This window comes from Theropithecus gelada, chromosome 16 (genome assembly GCF_003255815.1).
Source record: "Theropithecus gelada isolate Dixy chromosome 16, Tgel_1.0, whole genome shotgun sequence".
Taxonomy (NCBI): domain Eukaryota; kingdom Metazoa; phylum Chordata; class Mammalia; order Primates; family Cercopithecidae; genus Theropithecus; species Theropithecus gelada.
The window spans coordinates 41704161-41721468 of record NC_037684.1 but is presented as its reverse complement, the minus strand read 5'-3'; the positions used below and the strand labels follow the sequence as shown (position 1 = coordinate 41721468).

General features: G+C 45.6%; 1 protein-coding gene and 1 long non-coding RNA gene across 2 annotated transcripts in view; both read right to left on the bottom strand.

Annotated features, from left to right (window-relative positions):
• ARSG (arylsulfatase G) overlaps nt 1-3515 on the bottom strand; it is a 175725-nt gene extending 172210 nt beyond the window's left edge. The window contains exon 1 of the mRNA XM_025361648.1: nt 3260-3515. The gene's annotated coding sequence lies outside the window, so the exon portion shown is untranslated. The remainder of the gene's footprint in view (nt 1-3259) is intronic.
• Nucleotides 3516-4974: 1459 nt separating this feature from the next.
• Nucleotides 4975-7119, bottom strand: LOC112609172. The gene is made up of 2 exons (XR_003116173.1): nt 6941-7119; nt 4975-5305 (listed from the first exon to the last, which is right to left on the bottom strand). It is a non-coding gene; the product is annotated as an uncharacterized LOC112609172 (long non-coding RNA).
• Nucleotides 7120-17308: the final 10189 nt, after the last annotated feature.

The following is a 17308-nucleotide window of genomic DNA, read 5'->3' as shown; positions in this document are numbered from 1 at the left end:
GATTTCAGGCGTGCAACACCACACCCAGCTAATTTTTGTATTTTTAGTGGAGACAGGATTTTGCCATGTTGGCCAGGCTGGTCTTGAACTCCTGACCTCAAGTAAGCTGCCCACCGTGGCCTCCCAAAGTGCTGGGATTACAGGCGTGAGCCACTGCGCCCAGCATTATACACCGCGTCCAACATTATAGCTAACACATTTGCTAATTATGTTTTCTTTTTTTTCCTTTTTTTTTTTACTGAGGCAGAGTTTCACTCTTGTTGCCCAGGCCGGAGTGATCTCGGCTCACTGCAACCTCCACCTCCTGGTCAAGTGATTCTCCTGCCTCAGCCTCCCGAGTAGCTGGGATTACAGGCATGTGCCACCACGCCCAGCTAATTTTTGTATTTTTAGTAGAGGCGGGGTTTCGCCATCTCGGCCAGGCTGGTCTCGAACTCCTGACCTCAGGTGATCTGCCCACCTCAGCCTCCCAAAGTGCTGGGATTACAGGCATGAGCTACCACACCAGGCTGTTATTTATGGTTTCACTTCCCCTGATTAAAAAGATTGGCTTTAAGCTTGTTGACTTCAAGAGGTTTCAGTTAAAAGTCTATATAGGGTTCTATGCAGACTTTCTCTCCCCAAAAGTAAAATTATTCTAGTTATAAAAATGAGTTGGGCCAGGTGCAGTGGCTCACGCCTGTAATCCCAGCTCTTTGGGAGGCCGAGGCGGGTGGATCACCTGAGGTCGGGAGTTCGAGACGGGCCTGACCAACATGGAAAAACTCCGTTTCTACTAAAAATACAAAATCAGGCGGGCATGGTGGCACATGCCTGTAATCCCAGCTACTTGGGAGGCTGAGGCAGGAGAATCGCTTGAACCTGGGAGACGGAGGTTGAGGCGAGCCGAGATCCCGCCATTACACTCCATACTGGGCAACAAAAGCGAAACCCCAAGTCTCAAAAAAAAAGAGTTAAGATCATGTACTACTCTTTTAAGACCTATGTATCCGCAACTAACACAAAATGTGTCCAAACCTTTTAACAAAGTTATACGTTTTATACTCCAATAACATGTAATGTAGCTTTTGAGTATTTATTTGCCTTTCCCTTTGCTTAATACCTGGTAATAAAATAGAAAATGGATTATATGTCAGAATTCTCGTGGAGCAGATTCAAATCACCAAGTAGTATTTATTACATTCAGTTTCCATACTCCAATTCAACTATTGTAAATCAGAAATCATCATGATTCTTCAGCTGGGTGCGGTGGCTCACACCTGTAATCCCAGCACTTTGAGAGGCCGAGGCATGTAGATCACTTGAGGTCAGGAGTTCGAGACCAGCCTAGCCAACACGGTGAAACTGTGTCTCTACTAAAAACACAAAAATTAGCCGGACATGTTGGTGCATGCCTGTAATCCCAGCTACCTGGGGGGCTGAGGCAGGAGAATCACTTGAACCTGGGAGGTGGAGGTTGCAGTGAGTGGAGATCACGCCACTGCAACCTAGCCTGGTGACAGAGCAAGACTCCATCTCAAAACATAAAAATTAAAAATTAAAATAAAAAAGAAATAATGATCCTTATTTTCAAAAGTTTGCAAATATGGGGCTCACAAATAGGGAATGAGAGTTTAGAAGCCATTGCCTTTAAATCTTTAAACAGTGGCCAGGTGTGGTGGCTCATCCCTGTAATGCCGGCACTTTAGGAAGCCAAGGTGAGTGAATTGCTTGAGCCCAGGAGTTCAAGACCAGCCTGGGCCACATGGCGAAACCAAAATTAGCCAGGTGTGGTGGCTCATGCCTGTAGTCCCAGCTACTCGAGAGGCTGAGGTGGGAAGATCACTTGAGCCCAGGGGGCAGAGGCTACAGTGAGTCCAGATGGCACCACTGCTCACAGCCTTGGTAAAGAGTGAGAGCCTGTTTCAAAAAAGAAAAATTTTGGCTGGGCGCAGTGGCTCACGCCTGTAATCCCAGCACTTTGGGAGGCCGAGGGGGGCGGATCACGAGGTCAGGGGATCAAGACCATCTTGGCGAACACGGTGAAACCCCGTCTCTACTAAAAATACAAAAAAAAATTAGCCGGGCATAGTGGGGGGCGCCTGTAGTCCCAGCTTCTCGGGAGGTTGAGGCAGGAGAATGGCGTGAACCCGGGAGGCGGAGCTTGCAGTGAGGGCCACTGCACTCCAGCCTGGGCGACAGAGCGAGGCTCCGTCTCAAAAAAAAAAAGAAAAATTTTAATGGTTATGCACATTAGTTAAAATGACCTATTTAAGGAATTCAGACACGTTACACGCAAAAATGATCACTGCTATAAGTACACATTGCATTGAGAAAAGAGAAGCTGCCCTTGTTTTCAGATTTGTGTTTATATTGCATGTGTCCTAAGTGAGGGTGACCAGAGCCCAGAGCTGGGCCAGCCCCGGTTGCATAAGTAAGGAAACTGGGTCCCCCTAGTGTTCAGTTCTCGTAATGACTCTCGAAAGGTGCAGAACAAGAAAAGCGGCAAGAGAACTTAGAACTTCGCTTTCCATGTAACAACTCACACCCAAATCAAAACTACTTCAATGACTATCCGCTTCCTACAGAGAAAATTAGACGGGAAACCTGATGCCCAAAACATTTCCCCAAATATTACTGAGAAAATACATATTGTGGCCATGTATTTGTGTCATTTATACGCCTTTCCAGCAACTCAAGAACAAGCACACTCACTTCCCTAACAACTTATACACCCTAGAATTCAACCAAAACTTTAAACACCTTCTCTGCACCGGCACCTCCCATTCTTAGTGCCAACTTTGTCCCTGAGTTCCTGATTTACATCTGCCCGCACGGCAGGGCATGCATATAAACTAGGCATCTTCAACTTAAAATGTCCTCAGCAGAACTCTGGATCCTCCTCCTCAAACCCACTCCTCCACACATCCAGTNGATGTACTGTAAGTGTAACATACACACGGGAATTTGAAGACGGTACAAAAAAAAAAAAGGAATATAAAATATTCAGCATTGATATTGATATTGCTATTGCTATTGATTGAAATAATATTTTGGATGCACTGGATTAAACAGAATATACTATTAAAATTAACTCCACTCGCTTCTTTATGCATTTGCTAATACGACTACTAGAAAAATTCAGCATACATATGTGGCTTGTATTATATTTCTATTGGACGGCGCTACTCTAGATATCAGAATCTAGAAAGTGACTGAGATTCAAACTCTTCAATGAAGCACTTTTTAAATACTCTACTGGGAAGTTGATTCCACTCACTGCTCTGCTGCCGTCGCAGTCCTGACTTTCCAAGGCCATGCCCAGAGCGCGGCACACGTGGCTCTCCCACAGGCAGGCCTGCACGGCGGGCGGCAGTGGAGGAGGTTACCCTGGGTCGCTGACGCCAGAGGAGGCCAAGCGACCCACCCCACACTTCTGAGCCCCGCCGGGGGAAGTCCCCGGGCGTGGAAACAGGCGGTGCGCCGGCCGTTCGCAGCTGCTGAGCCCGCGCGCCCGCACCCGCCTGGGCGCAGCCGGGGACAGCGACGCGCTTCCTGCCCGGGAAGGGCCCGAGCGCAGGGCCGGCTATAGCGGTCCCGCAGCTGCCTGCTTCGATTTTAGCACTCCCGCTCCCAAGAGGGAGTAACGCGTCCTTCTGTCCCTCTTAGGGCTTGAAATGTAAATTATTCATATCAGGGGAATGTGTGTTTCAAAAAGCAAGCTAGACAAGAACGGACGGGTAATCCTCGCCAAATTCTTCTATTTAACCCTCACCATTAAAAGTCTGAGGCCTGAAAAACCTCTTGACCGGAAAGATACCAAATCCACAGGTGACCGGGATCAGGATCTACGACAAAAATGAACAGCATTCCACATTCACTAATATCTAAGAGTATTTAGACAGTAGAAAATTATTAATTATTTTTATTAGCGCAATACTTTGTTCATTCAGCATTCAGTATTCTCTCCAGTTAATTTTAATAGCAAATCACCATTTTCTAAAATGACTTAAATGGGTTCAATCAAGTAGGAGAATGAATCCAAGGGAAACCACTGACTCAGATATAAAATGTGCCTTACATCATACTGCAAACATCAAACAATGAAGAATCTAGGTTTCAAATTTATACATATATATATCTCTCAAGTCTTACCCTCAAGGTAAGATAGGAAAGTGGGAAATGCTGTCTGCTCACTGGCATTCCATATTCACTGTAATTTCTAGATTTCCAAGATACATCTATCTAGCAGAGGTGATTTGTCAAGTCTGAGGTTTTCCACCTCCACCCCCATAGCAATGGGGCTGACGTTCACGCTCTGCAGGTCCTCATCAGCATTCATGGCACCCCCACAGATAACCCCATGAAACTCTCTCCCTGACTCAAGTAAACACTTCACAACGTAAGAAGGTGAGAAAGACATTATTACTGAAATAAACCTGAAAGTTGCTCTAAATCTATAGAAAAAGTGCAACTCACAAATATAAATACCATTACACACTATTTGTAAGATCCCTCATAAATAAATGACTATGTTATAGCTCAGAACTGCAACAGAACTCCCACCACCAAATGTTGTGGTAGTGTAAGGACCATTGTTATTTTCACTTGCAAATATTCCTGAGAGGTCATATTTGAAGCTACTAAAAACTGATATAGGAATAAGGTGACACCCAGCAAGAGAAAAAAACGAGGTAATGCACTCCAGAGAGTAAGGAAGGCTCACGGAAGAGGCGGGTTGTGGTGAAGATCAGAGCCCACAGACGTCCAAAAATGTGACTTGGCTGGGCCTAACAGAGGGAAGCAGCTCTTCTAAAAACAAAATCACCCCCTGGAAATTATGTTGGTTGGTTCCTTGGCATATCTACCATTCTTTTCAAGTTATTTACTTGCTCGTTACCGCCAGTCCCAGCTTTCTTGGGAGACAGAAACATATCTGGGGAATGGAAATAAAGTGCTTGCTGCCACAGACCAGGCCAGTAAGATAAGAAGATAAAGAGTTTCTAGAGTTTTTATTATTCAGTTTCAATTCAGGTACCTGAAAGAAGGTTCTAGTCCGTTACTCTGACACAGCACAAGATCAGTAGTTTATTCCAATGAAGTATCCCACCCAAATGAAAGCATAACATGCAAGTAGTCATTTATTTCAATCACTCCTATTTGAAGGTCCTTATTTTTGGAGAACAGCCAGGCATTTTATTATCCACTCTTTCCATTCCTTAAAGGCTTCCACAGGTTTCGGTAAATTCCCATTACCCTCACGACTGTGTTCCGGAGTTGCTCCAGGTGTGCCAGAAGATTCGTCATCAATCCACCTCACCAGTGCCTGGAAAAACAGGAAAGATGCGCATTTTAACAAACCACAGCAAAATACTATCAGGCAAGAGAAGAGCATTGGCCTCTAGATCATAGAGTGACATCTTACCCCACGAAGATGCTGCATTTGATAATGATGGTGTGAATATGAAATAATGCTTATGATATACCGAGTGAAATGGCGCATACCAAATATACACAGAATTACAAATGATGTCAAAAGTATGCACTGAAAAAAGATGAAAAAGAAATACACTCATTCTTACACTTTGTTACTAGCATGATAGGATGTTATTTTTTCTCAACTTACTAAATATTCCACAAAGCATTATATTAATTTTTTGGTTTTTTTTTTTTTTTTTTTTTTGAGACGGAGTCTTGCTCTGTCGCCCAGGCTGTAGGCTGGAGCGCAGTGGTGAAATCTCGGCTCACTACAAGCTCCACCTTCCAGGTTCACGCCATTCTCCTGCCTCAGCCTCCCGAGTAGCTGGGACTACAGGCGCCCGCCACCACGCCCAGATAATTTTTTGTATTTTTAGTAGAGACAGGGTTTCACCGTGTTAGCCAGGATGGTCTCAATCTCCTGACCTCGTGATCCGCCCGCCTCTGCCTCCCAAAGTGCAGGGATTACAGGCATGAGCCACCGCGCCCGGCCGGCATTGTATTAATTTGACATGTACGTATATACACATATAAGTGTACACATAGGGATGGATAGACATATGTATGTGAAAACACGTGTGTAGACATTTCTGTGCAGTCACCTGAATGTGCAGTCACATCCATGAGTAGCCACATGAATGTATATTGATGTTTTATAGGCATGTGTGGGCACACACACACACGCATACTCAGATTAGGTACTTTCCTTCTTCCTTTTTAAAGAAAATCATTTTTTCCTCCTAATGAACATCATACCTCTGTCCCATATTGGAAAGATAAATCTTGTCCACACACTTATAGGGTTTAAAAAATGAACTTTGGCCGGGCGTGGTGGCTCACGCCCGTAATCCCAGCACTTTGGGAGGCCGAGGCGGGCAGATCACAAGGTCAGGAGATCGAGACCATCCTGGCTAACACGGTGAAACCCCATCTCTACTAAACAAAATACAAAAAATTAGCCAGGCGTGGTGGCGGGCGCCTGTAGTCCCAGCTACTCGGGAGGCTGAGGCAGGAGAATGGCGTGAAGCCAGGAGGCAGAGCTTGCAGTGAGCCGAGATTGTGCCACTGTACTCCAGCCTGGGCAACAGAGAGAGACTCCGTCTCAAAAAAAAAAAAAAAAAAAATGAACTTTGCCACACATATCAATATTTATTCTGTTTTGCAAAGTCAAACTCTCTTGTCCTTTGCCACACATATCAATATTTATTCTGTTCTGCAAAGTCAAATTCTCTTGCCCTAAATGGAAGAGAAGCAGAGAAATTCTACTATTTCTCATAGAACTGTAAGCATAAATCACTCAAAGGCAAGCTGAAGTATTTAAGAAGGGCATTTCTTCGCATGTTTTTAAACCGCAGCTTCCTGCTTATCTTTATACTAATTTCCTCTTATAAATTATAACTCTAGAGAAGGATATAATAGAAACATCAGTTTGCTACTCAGAGAACCACTTCCCCCTCTTTACACTGTCCACCCCGCAACTTACTTTGTATCTTTCTACAATGCTGAAGCCAACAGCACACTGCAACTTGCGCAAACAGATAGGGCAAAGGTTTAGAGGGCGCTGGTCAGCTTCTTCCAAGTGGTTGGAGCCTTGCATTAGGCATGCCAGCCACTGGCAGTGTCGCAGTCCAAATATGTGTCCGATCTCATGGGTTAAAGTCTGCAAGACAATCATGTTGAGGCTTTATAAGACCACCATCACATTAAGCTACACGTCTCTTCTTTTTCTTGCTTNGCCAGGGCTCTATGCAAAGAAGCAGCAGGTGACCTGATTTCTCCCTCCTGCACTGCAGAGAACCTGCCCTCAAAGACCCAGAGCTCAGCTTCAGTAGAAGTTGAACAGCACTGTGCAAGCCAACCTGAGAACCCAGGCACCCTGAGAAAAATGGTTTCTAGGGGAAAACACATTCTTTGGTCCACACAACCAACTTACAAATGATCTTTTGGACCACGTCCTGCCTGCAAACTGAGGCTCAATTCACCTTTAATGGGCCAGCTCTGGCAGTGCCAAGAGAGAGAGGCCATTAGCAGAAATGAAAACAGCAAGAAATCTTTTAGTCCATTAGGTTAAAATAAGATTTTTCATGCTTTATTATTTATGATTTGCGACTTCAGTTACTGTTTCCTGGAACAAATGTTATGATTCAACTTCTGTTTACTGAAGCCAATAGATGCTTTTCAGTTGTCATGCTACAAATCACAAAGCAGTCAATAAGGCCTTCAGGGCTGTGGCCTCTTCTGCAATTCTTTGATGTCTTGTCAGGCAACTTATTTTCTGTGCCTCAGAGAGTTTCCAAAAGCTACCACAATCTGATGTATGTGTGTGTGTATGTATGTATGTATATATGTGTGTGTATATCTATATGCACTCTCTCTCTCTCTATATATATATATATGGCATATAAAAACAGTAAAGTCAAAGAATTGAGCAAGAGCAGATTTTGGTTTTTACTCTAAGAATATAATTTCACTTCCTGAAAAAGTAGGAATTAGGAGTCCCAAGGATACCACGTAGCATTTAGGAAGACTTGAGTGGGAGCTAAGAAAGTTCGAATGAGGAGAGGAAGAAAGTTCCTGGTCAGGCCCGGTATAGTGACTCAAGCCTGTAATCCCAGCACTTTAGAAGGCTGAGGTGGGAGGATTGCTTGAGCTCAGGAGTTTGAGATCAACCTGGGCAACCTAGCGAGACTCTGATCTCTATTACAAAAAAAAAAAAAAAGCCGGGCACGGTGGCTCAAGCCTGTAATCCCAGCACTTTAGGAGGCCGAGACGGGCAGATCGCGAGGTCAGGAGATCGAGACCATCCTGGCTAACCCGGTGAAACCCCGTCTCTACTAAAAAATACAAAAAAACTAGCCAGCCGAGGTGGCGGGCGCCTGTAGTCCCAGCTACTCGGGAGGCTGAGGCAGGAGAATGGCGTAAACCCAGGAGGCGGAGCTTGCAGTGAGCTGAGATCTGGCCACTGCACTCCAGCCTGGGCGACAGAGCGAGACTCTGTCTCAAAAAAAAAAAAAGAAAAGAAAAGAAAAGAAAAAGAAACCTGGGTCAGTGGCATCAGTGAACCCTGGAGGATGCTGTGATCCTCTTGGCGGCGTCCCCAGCCTCTGCTTCAGGATGACAGCATGGTCTCCTGCGCTGTAGCTCGGTCTGAAATTTTCAGTTTTTCTTTCGAGTTCCCCTTTTTCAGTCTCCAAGGGGGATGGAGGAGGTGGCCTGAATAAGATGTAAATGAAAGAGGAAGTGTCTCAGCACCAACCAAACATAAAACAGCGACCCGCTTCACTTGTGACCTCTACGGAAATACTGAAGACGTCCTCTGTGTCCTTTTAGACTTCCTGGGGGAGGGAATAGCTGCTGCCCAGAAGCAAGCAGCTTCCTTTTGGCCAGGTCAGTGCAGGGAACCAACAAAGACAGGGACCTGTGGCCAGAAGAAGCACAGCCACAGCGGGTATCTGATTGGACTGAGCTGGGAAAGGCCTTCTTGCCCTTAAGGACCCCTCGAGGCTTCTTTCCCACAAGCTGGAAACAGCTTGGCTCACTGCTGCGCTAAATGCAGGTGCCAGCCGAGGGGGTTACCCTAGGACCAGGAGCCATTAACAACTTGTCTCCAATTCACTTCTCCAAGGCAGTCAGCAGCTCCCCACTGAACACCTGTGGGTTCCTGCTGGTGCTAACTTAGGCACAGGGCTAGCAGGTCCCTCCCCTGTAGCAGATGATGAGAGCAAGTGTCATGCAGGAGGAACTGGAAAGAGAGTGTCATCAGAGGCAACACTTGCGTGGATTACAACCATATATTCTTGTGCAATGTAAAAATGCCAACTTGCATCAGCATAACGAAGGACACACTTAGAATAGAAAAGCTGAGGAGGACAGAAGAATAGGAAGAAAAACAAAATCATGTCTGGTCCTTTTGCCCAGAAATGACCCAAGTGAAACTTGGCTGAACTTTTAGACTTTTTGTGGTGCACATTTTTCAACAACATTTGACAACATGGGACCTCTGGAATTGTACATTCTAATTTTTCAGTCCATTTATTTCTTATTCCAGAAATAATCCAGATATAAAGATGGCTCATCACGGTGTTGTTTTTAATTCTGAATAGTTGAAAAATGGATTTTCGCCACTAGTGTTTATAAATAAATTCAATAAACTTATGCTCTCACAATAAAATATTATGTAGTCATGAAAAAGAACAATCTCATCCTATGCATATTATCATGGAAGGATGTCCACAAGATCTTGCTGAAAATTTTTAAAAAGTTCCCAGTGTATATATAATTTGAAACTATTTATATAAAAATATGGGTGTGTATGTGTGTAAAAAAGAATGTTTGCGGCAGCACATGGTGGCTCACGCCTGTAATCCCAGCACTTTGGGAGGCAGAGGCAGGTGGATCACCTGAGGTGAGGAGTTCCAGACCATCCTGGCTAACATGGCGAAACCCCATCTCCAGTAAAAATACAAAAAATTAGCCGGGTGTGGTGGCGGGTGCCTGTAGTCCCAGCTACTCGGGAGGCTGAGGCAGGAGAATGCTGTGAACCCAGGAGGCGGAGTTGGCAGTGAGCCGAGATCACGCCACTGCACTCCAGCCTGGGCGTCAGAGCGAGACTCCATCTCAAAAAAAAAAAAAAAAAGGGATGTTTGGGCCATGTGCAGTGACTCATGCCTATAATCCCAACACTTTGGGAGGCTGAAGTGGGCGGATCATTTGAGGTCAGGAGTTTGAGACCAGTCTGGCCAACATGGTGAAACCCCATCTCTACTAAAAAAAAATATATATATATATGTATATATAAGCTGGATGTGGTGGTGGGTGCCTGTAATCCCAGCTACTCAGGAGGCTGAGGCAGGAGAATCACTTGAGCCTGGGAGGTGAAAGTTGCAGTGAGCTGAGATCTCCCCACTGCGCTCCAGCCTGGGCAATAGAGTGAGACTGCATCTCAAAAAAAAAAAAAAAAGGATGTTTGCCAAAATGTTAATAATGGTTGTCTTTAGAAGGAGGGCTTTTTGTGCTGTTTACTTTCTTCTTGATATTTTTTAGCAATATTTATTTTGCAATGAGCATTTACTAGTTTTATATTTTTTTAACTATTTACCTTGAAAAAATTATGTAAATCTATATTTACCATATAAAATACATTTATTTTGTAGTCAGTGAAAATGAAGGTTACAAAATGTATACATAGTATAATATCATGTTCATATGTTATAATTTTATATATAAATTTACATATTTTAGTTTAAGTGTTTATAAATACAAAAATACATATTCACACATTTGATATATATAATGTGCATATGAATTTACATGTATATATAAAAAGTTTTAAAACTTACATTTTTTATTTTTTAAGATTACTCTTATATTTTGAATAATAATTGTATTTCCATTCTGGGGAAAAGAGTAATATTTTGGAAACCAGATGCAGTGGCTCACGCCTGTAATCCCAGCACTTTGGGAGGCCGAGGCAGGTGGATCACCTGAGGTCAGGAGTTTGAGATCAATCTGGCCAACATAACAAAACCCATCTCTACTTAAAATACAAAAATTAGCTGGGCATGGTGATGGGCACCTAGAATCTCAGCTACTCGAGAGCCTGAGGCAGGAGAATTGCTTGAGCCAGGGAGGTGGAGGTTGCCGTAAGCCAAGATTGTGCCACTGCATTCCAGCCTGGTGGACTAAGTGAGACCCTATCTCAAAAAAAAAAAAAAAAGAGTAAGATTTTTGGGCCAAGTCTTGGAGGGGTAGGGACGGCCAGTCCAGGGCAGCCCAGGCTGAGGGCACAGCACGTACCAAAGACACAAAGCCACAGCAGAGCAGGACCGTGTGTGGCATACGCTGCTCCTGGCACCTGATAGCACCAGTGTTCTGTCCTCCTGGAAACTCTCCTCTTGCTTTCCTGGGTCACTGTTCTCTCCAGGCTGCTTAGTCAGCCAAGCAGGCACCTAGAGGGGCCCTGAGGGATTGTGGCTGTCCCGGGTAGGGGCTCTGTGAGGGGGAAGCCGACCTACTTTCCAGTGTTCCTGAGGCTCAGGCCCATGTGCCATAGTGAGAGGGTATGAACTCCACGGTCCGTGGCCTTGGGTTCAACTGAGGCACCACCAGCTCCTGGGTGGCCCCAGCCAAGGCACTTTACCTCCCTGGGACTCAGTGTGTTTATCCAGGGGTATGGACAGTAAGAACCTCTGGCCCCCAGGGTTAATGAGAGAATTAAAGCAGACATGGGAACAGCTCCTTTCAACCAACTGGTTATGACCAGAAGGTGCCCAATAACCAGGCATGGCAAAAGCCCAAAGGCAAAAACACAAAGCCCTGACATTTAACAGGTTCTTTTTGTGCTAAGAAACCAGTGCTGGAGACAAGTACTTGTCATATATCCTCGTGGTTGGACATGTTGGTCACAAGTTCTAATTATGGAAATGCCCGCTGACAAAAGGGCCTGTTGATGTGAGTCACTATGGGTGGTTTAACTCTCTAGGCCTGGGCTGCTCCTAGGAATGATTTGCAGACACATCTGTCTATCTACCTAGCTATGTTTTTTACTTTTTTTTTTTTTTTTGAGACCGGGTCTCACTGTGTCACTCAGGGTGAAGTACAGTGACACAATCAGGGCTCACTTTAGCCTTGACCTCGGCTCAAGCAATCCTTCCGCCTCAGCCTTCCGAGTAGCTAAGACTATAGGTGTGCGCCACCATGCCCAGCTCATTTTTTTATTGTTGTTTTGAACTGTAGTATCGATGTCTCACTGTATTACCCAGGCTGGTCTTGAGTTCCTGAGCTCAAGCAATCCCCCCACCTCGGCCTTCCAAAGTGCTGGGATTAGAGGCATGAGCCACTCCACCTGGCCCATAAGATACATATGCTTTTATGAAAATAATGCAGTGATTTGTTTTGTTTTGGTTTTTTTTTTTTTTTTTTAAGATACAAGGTCACAATCTGTTGCCCAGGCTGTGCACTCACAGCTCACTGCAGCCTTGACCTCCTGGGCTCAGGCGATCCTTTCACCCCAGCCTCCCACATAGCTGGGACTACAGGCATGTGCCACCACACCTGGTTAATCTTAATTTTTTTTTTAGAGATGGAGTCTTGCTATGTTGCCCAGGCTGGTCTTGAGCTCCTGGACTCCAGTGATCCACCCGCCTCAGCCTCCCAGAGTGCACCACCATGCCAGCTAATTTTGTATTTTTAGTAGAGACAGGGTTTCTCCATGTTGGTCAGGCTGGTCTTGAACTCCTGACCTCAGATGATCTGCCTGCTTCAGCCTCCCAAAGTGCTGGGATTACAGGTGTGAGCCACTGAGCCCAACTGCTACTTGTTCTTATTACACATTTATACCCTGAAGAAATGGAATCTGCCATTTGCTGTAGTAGTGATCCAGAAAAACATAGTGTAGTTATTGGAATAAAACACGACTTATTGACATTGAGTGTCACCTGGGGGTGACCCAGCACAGCAAGAATGGATCAGCTTAAGCAGGTGTGGTGGTGTGCACCTGTGGTCCCAGCTACTCAGGAGGCTGAGGTGGGAGGATTACCTGGGCCCAGGAGATTGAGGCTGCAGTAAGCCAAGATCATGCCACTGCACCCCAGCATGGGCAACAGAGCAAGACCCTGTCTCAAAAGAAAGAAAGAAAGAGGCCGGGCGTGGTGGCTCATGCCTGTAATCCCAGCACTTTGGGAAGCCGAGGCAAGCGGATGATAAGGTCAGGAGATGGAGATCATCCTGGCTAACACCGTGAAACTCTGTCTCTACTAAAAATACAAAAAATTAGCTGGGCGTGGTGGCGGGTGCCTGTAGTCCCATCTACTCGGGAGGCTGAGGCAGGAGAATGGCGTGAACCCTGGAGGAGGAGCTTGCAGTGAGCCGAGATTGCGCCACTGCACTCCAGTCTGGGCGACAGAGTGAGACTCCGTTTCAATAAAACAAAAAAAAAACAAAAAAAAAAGGGAAAGAAAGAGAAAGAGAGAGCAAAGAGAGAGCAAAGAAAAAGAGAGAGAGAGAAGAAAAGAAAGAAAGAAAGAAAGAAAGAAAGAAAGAAAGAAAGAAAGAAAAGAAAGAAAGAAAGAAAGAAAAAAAGAAAGAAAGAAAGAAAAGAGAAAGAAGGAAGGAAGGAAGGAAAGAAAGAAAGAAAGAAAGAAAAGAAAGGAAGAGAAAAGGAAAGGAAAGAAAAAAAAAGAAAGAAAGAAAGAAAAGAAAGAACCAGCCTCATAACATCCAAGCTCGTAGAGAGAATGATGTAGAAAAACACCAGTGGCTTTGTATTGAATCGTCACCCTCAGAGGGCTGGGGACACAGGTTCACAGATTAGCACCTTCACTCCCAGGAGGCATGGGAAGACCATTTCTTTTCTTTTTTTTTTCTTTCGAGAGAGAGTTGCACTCTTGTTGCCCAGGCTGGAGTGCAGTGGTGCGATCTCAGCTCACTGCAACCTCCGCCTCCCGGTTTCAAGCAATTCTCCTGCTTCAGCCTCCCGAGTAGCTGGGATTACAGGTGCCTGCCACCATGCCTGGCTAATTTTTTTATTTGTTTGTTCGTTTTGAGATGGAGTCTCACTCTGTCACCCAGGCTAGAGTGCAGTGGTGTGATCTCAGCTCACTGCAACTTCTGCCTCCTGGTTTCAAGTGATTTTCTTGCCTTGGCCTTCCGAGTAGCTGGGATTACAGGTGCCTGCCACCATGCCTGGCTAATTTTTTTGTTTGTTTGTTTGTTTTGAGACAGAGTCTCACTCTGTCACCCAGGCTGGAGTGCAGTGGCATGATTTCAGCTCACTGCAACTTCTGCCTCCTGGTTTCAAGTGATTCTCCAGCCCTGGCCTCCCGAGTAGCTGGGATTACAGGCGTGCACCACCAGGCCCAGCTAATTTTTGTATTTTTAGTAGAGATGAAGTTTCACTATGTTGGCCAGGCTGGATCATGTTGGCCAGGCTGGTAATTTCTGTTTTCAGTAGAGAAGGGGTTTTGCCATGTTGGCCAGACTGGTCTCAAACTCCTGACCTCAGGTGATCCACCAGCCTCAGCCTCCTAAAGTGCTGGGATTACAGGCATGAGCTACCATGCCTGCTAATGGATTTTCTAGAAACTTGCTATGCTGCTTTTTTCTTTTATTTTGTGAGATTCTTTAAGGAATGAGAGTAAGATGCTTCTGTGACCGGTAAACAAGAACATGGGCTTTAGCCTAAGAGGGACTTGGATTCAGATCCAAGCTTCTGTGTTTACTAAGCTGTGTGGCCTTAGGCAAATCCAGCCTCTCTGGGTGTTGCTTGCCTTACCTGTAACACCTATGCGGCAGTTTCAGTTTGTTGTTAAACATCAAATGCAGAAACCGCAACAGTGCCAGGCATGGGATAGGAATTGGGGGTAGCTTCCCCCCCCCCCCAAGAGACAGGGTCTCACTCGGTTGCCCAGGCTGGTGTACAGTGATGCAATCATAGCTCACTGCAGCCTCCTGGGCTCAAGTGATCTTCCAGTCTCAGCCTCCCGAGGAGTTAGGACTACAGGTGCGTGCAACAACATCTGGTGAATTTTTAAAAATTTACTTAGAGTTGGGGTCTTCCTATGTCACCCAGGCTAAGGGGCAGCTATTTTTTATTTTTATCTACTTCTTTTTCACTCCCTTTTCTTTGCCTTCCTTCTTTCCTCTTTCTCTATCATCCTCTTTGTTTCATTTGGGTTTTGCTTTGGCAATTTCCCTCCAAAGAAACTGGAAACCAGGCTGGGCGTGGTGGCTCACACCTGTAATCCCAGCATTTTGGGAGGCCAAGGCGGGTGGATCACCTGAGGTTGGGAGTTTGAGACCAGCCTGGCTAACATGGTGAAACCCCGTTTCCACTAAAAAAGAAAAATACAAAAATTAGCCAGGTGTGGTGGCGTGCACCTGTAATCCCGGCTACTCGGGAGGCTGAGGCAGGAGAATAGCTTGAACTTGGGAGGTGGAGATTCCAGTGAGCCAGGATGGAACCACTGCACTCCAGCCTGGGTGAAGGGTGATACTCTGTCTCAAAAAAACAAAAAACAAAAAAAAACGAAAACTGGAAACCAGTGTGTGAAATTCTCGGGCTGTGGTATCACCTTTGCCACCCTGCAGTGATAGTGGAGCTAAAAGTTCCCTGAGAGAGGAGTCGAGTTGATGGTGGTTGAAGTGGGAGGGTGGAAATGGAGAAGTTCACCTTATATTAATAGGATCTGTAGGTAAAATTCACCAGCTCCCCAACCGTGTGGTTGGCTGAGCACCACAGGTGGAAATTATTATTAACTCCATGCCCAACAGAATTCAGCTGTCCTCTATTTTCACTACAGGAAAACACACAATAGCGGTTTAATTTTTTTTTCTTTTTCCCTCTGTGACTGAAGCCAAAGAGCAATAGCTATTTTTTAAAGTTAGCATTGTGTTCAGGCAGATATTAAACATTCCTCAGTGGTGAGGGCTTTAACATTCTTTTCTTTTTTCCTTTTTTTTTTTTTTTTTTTTTTTGAGACAGAGTCTCACACTCTGTTGCCCATGCTGGAGTGCAGTGGTATGACCTCAGCTCACTGCAATCTCCACCTCCCAGGTCCTAGCCTCAGCTTCCAAGTAGCTGGGATTACAGGTGCCCACCGCCATGCCCAGCTCATTTTTGTATTTTTCAGTAGAGATGAAATTTCACCGTGTTGGCCAGGCTGGTCTTGAACTCCTGGCCTCAAATGATCGGCCCACCTTGGGCTCCCAAAGTGCTGGGATTACAGCATGAGCCACTGTGCCCAGTCTTAACATTCATTTTTCAACACATAATTCAGGCAAGATTAATAGAAAGAAAATTGGGTCCCAGATTGCCTTGCCCCAACCCCATCTTCTTTTGGCTTTTGGAGTATGAAAAAGGGGACATGCTGTGGTCTCCGCCTGAAGCTGGCTCACCCAGGAGCCCTCCTGGACCCGTAAGGAGGAGAACAAACCCTGGCAAATCCGACTGGCCCAAAGTGGATTTGCTGGAGTGACAGGCAGCAAAATTAATCCAGTAAGACATTCGTAAGTGTATCACTTCACACAGGAATCAAAAATGCAGGAATCTGATTGCAAAGATGCCAAGCAAAAGGACTGGGAGAAAACATGCCTACTGTGTACATTTGACTCTGTTTTGTGCCTTAAGAGCTACGTGAGAGGCCGACTCTTCCGTGGTTAGAATGGAGAACCCAGGGAGGCTTCCTTCAGGATGAAGAGTGAGGAGGGAAAGCTGCCAGGATGCGAGGCTGCTCTGGCGACAGGGTGTTTTCTCCTGCCCCTTCACCCCTGTGTCTCTTTCTCTGTTGTCCGGTCCTCTACAAATTGTCCAGCCCACTGCAGGGAGCCAGTCTGGTGGATTCAATACTTCGCCCCATTGGAGGGAGTCCTCATGGGCCACCCGTCAGACAATGGACCTGTTCTGGTCAAGTGTCCTCCCCTGATCTCCAGCGACCTAGGTGGCGCCCGGTCTGGCTTGCCTGACCACCTTCCACCTCTGGTGGAGGGCAGGCATCATGCATGTGTTTGGAAAGTGCATTTGATTTTATAGTTGAATTCTGAACTATGGTCTTGGGACTGTCTTCAATAGCAAGGATCATGTGACCAAGCCCCCATTTCTTTCCACATTTCAGCTGCCTGATTTACTCCGAAAATGTACTCTGTGTGCTGGTTGGGGAGATTCTGAACTGGCTTCTGATTCTGGCTCTAACATCAGGGGACCAGCCTTAAGACTTGGAGCAAGCTGCCACTTCTTAGGGTCCCAGTTTGCTGCCCTGTGGCACAGCAGGGTTAGGAGAGAGGAGCGCAAACTAACCTGCCATCACCCCGTGGCTGAGTTGGGATTTTGAAATGCTGTTGTTATACATAATAACTT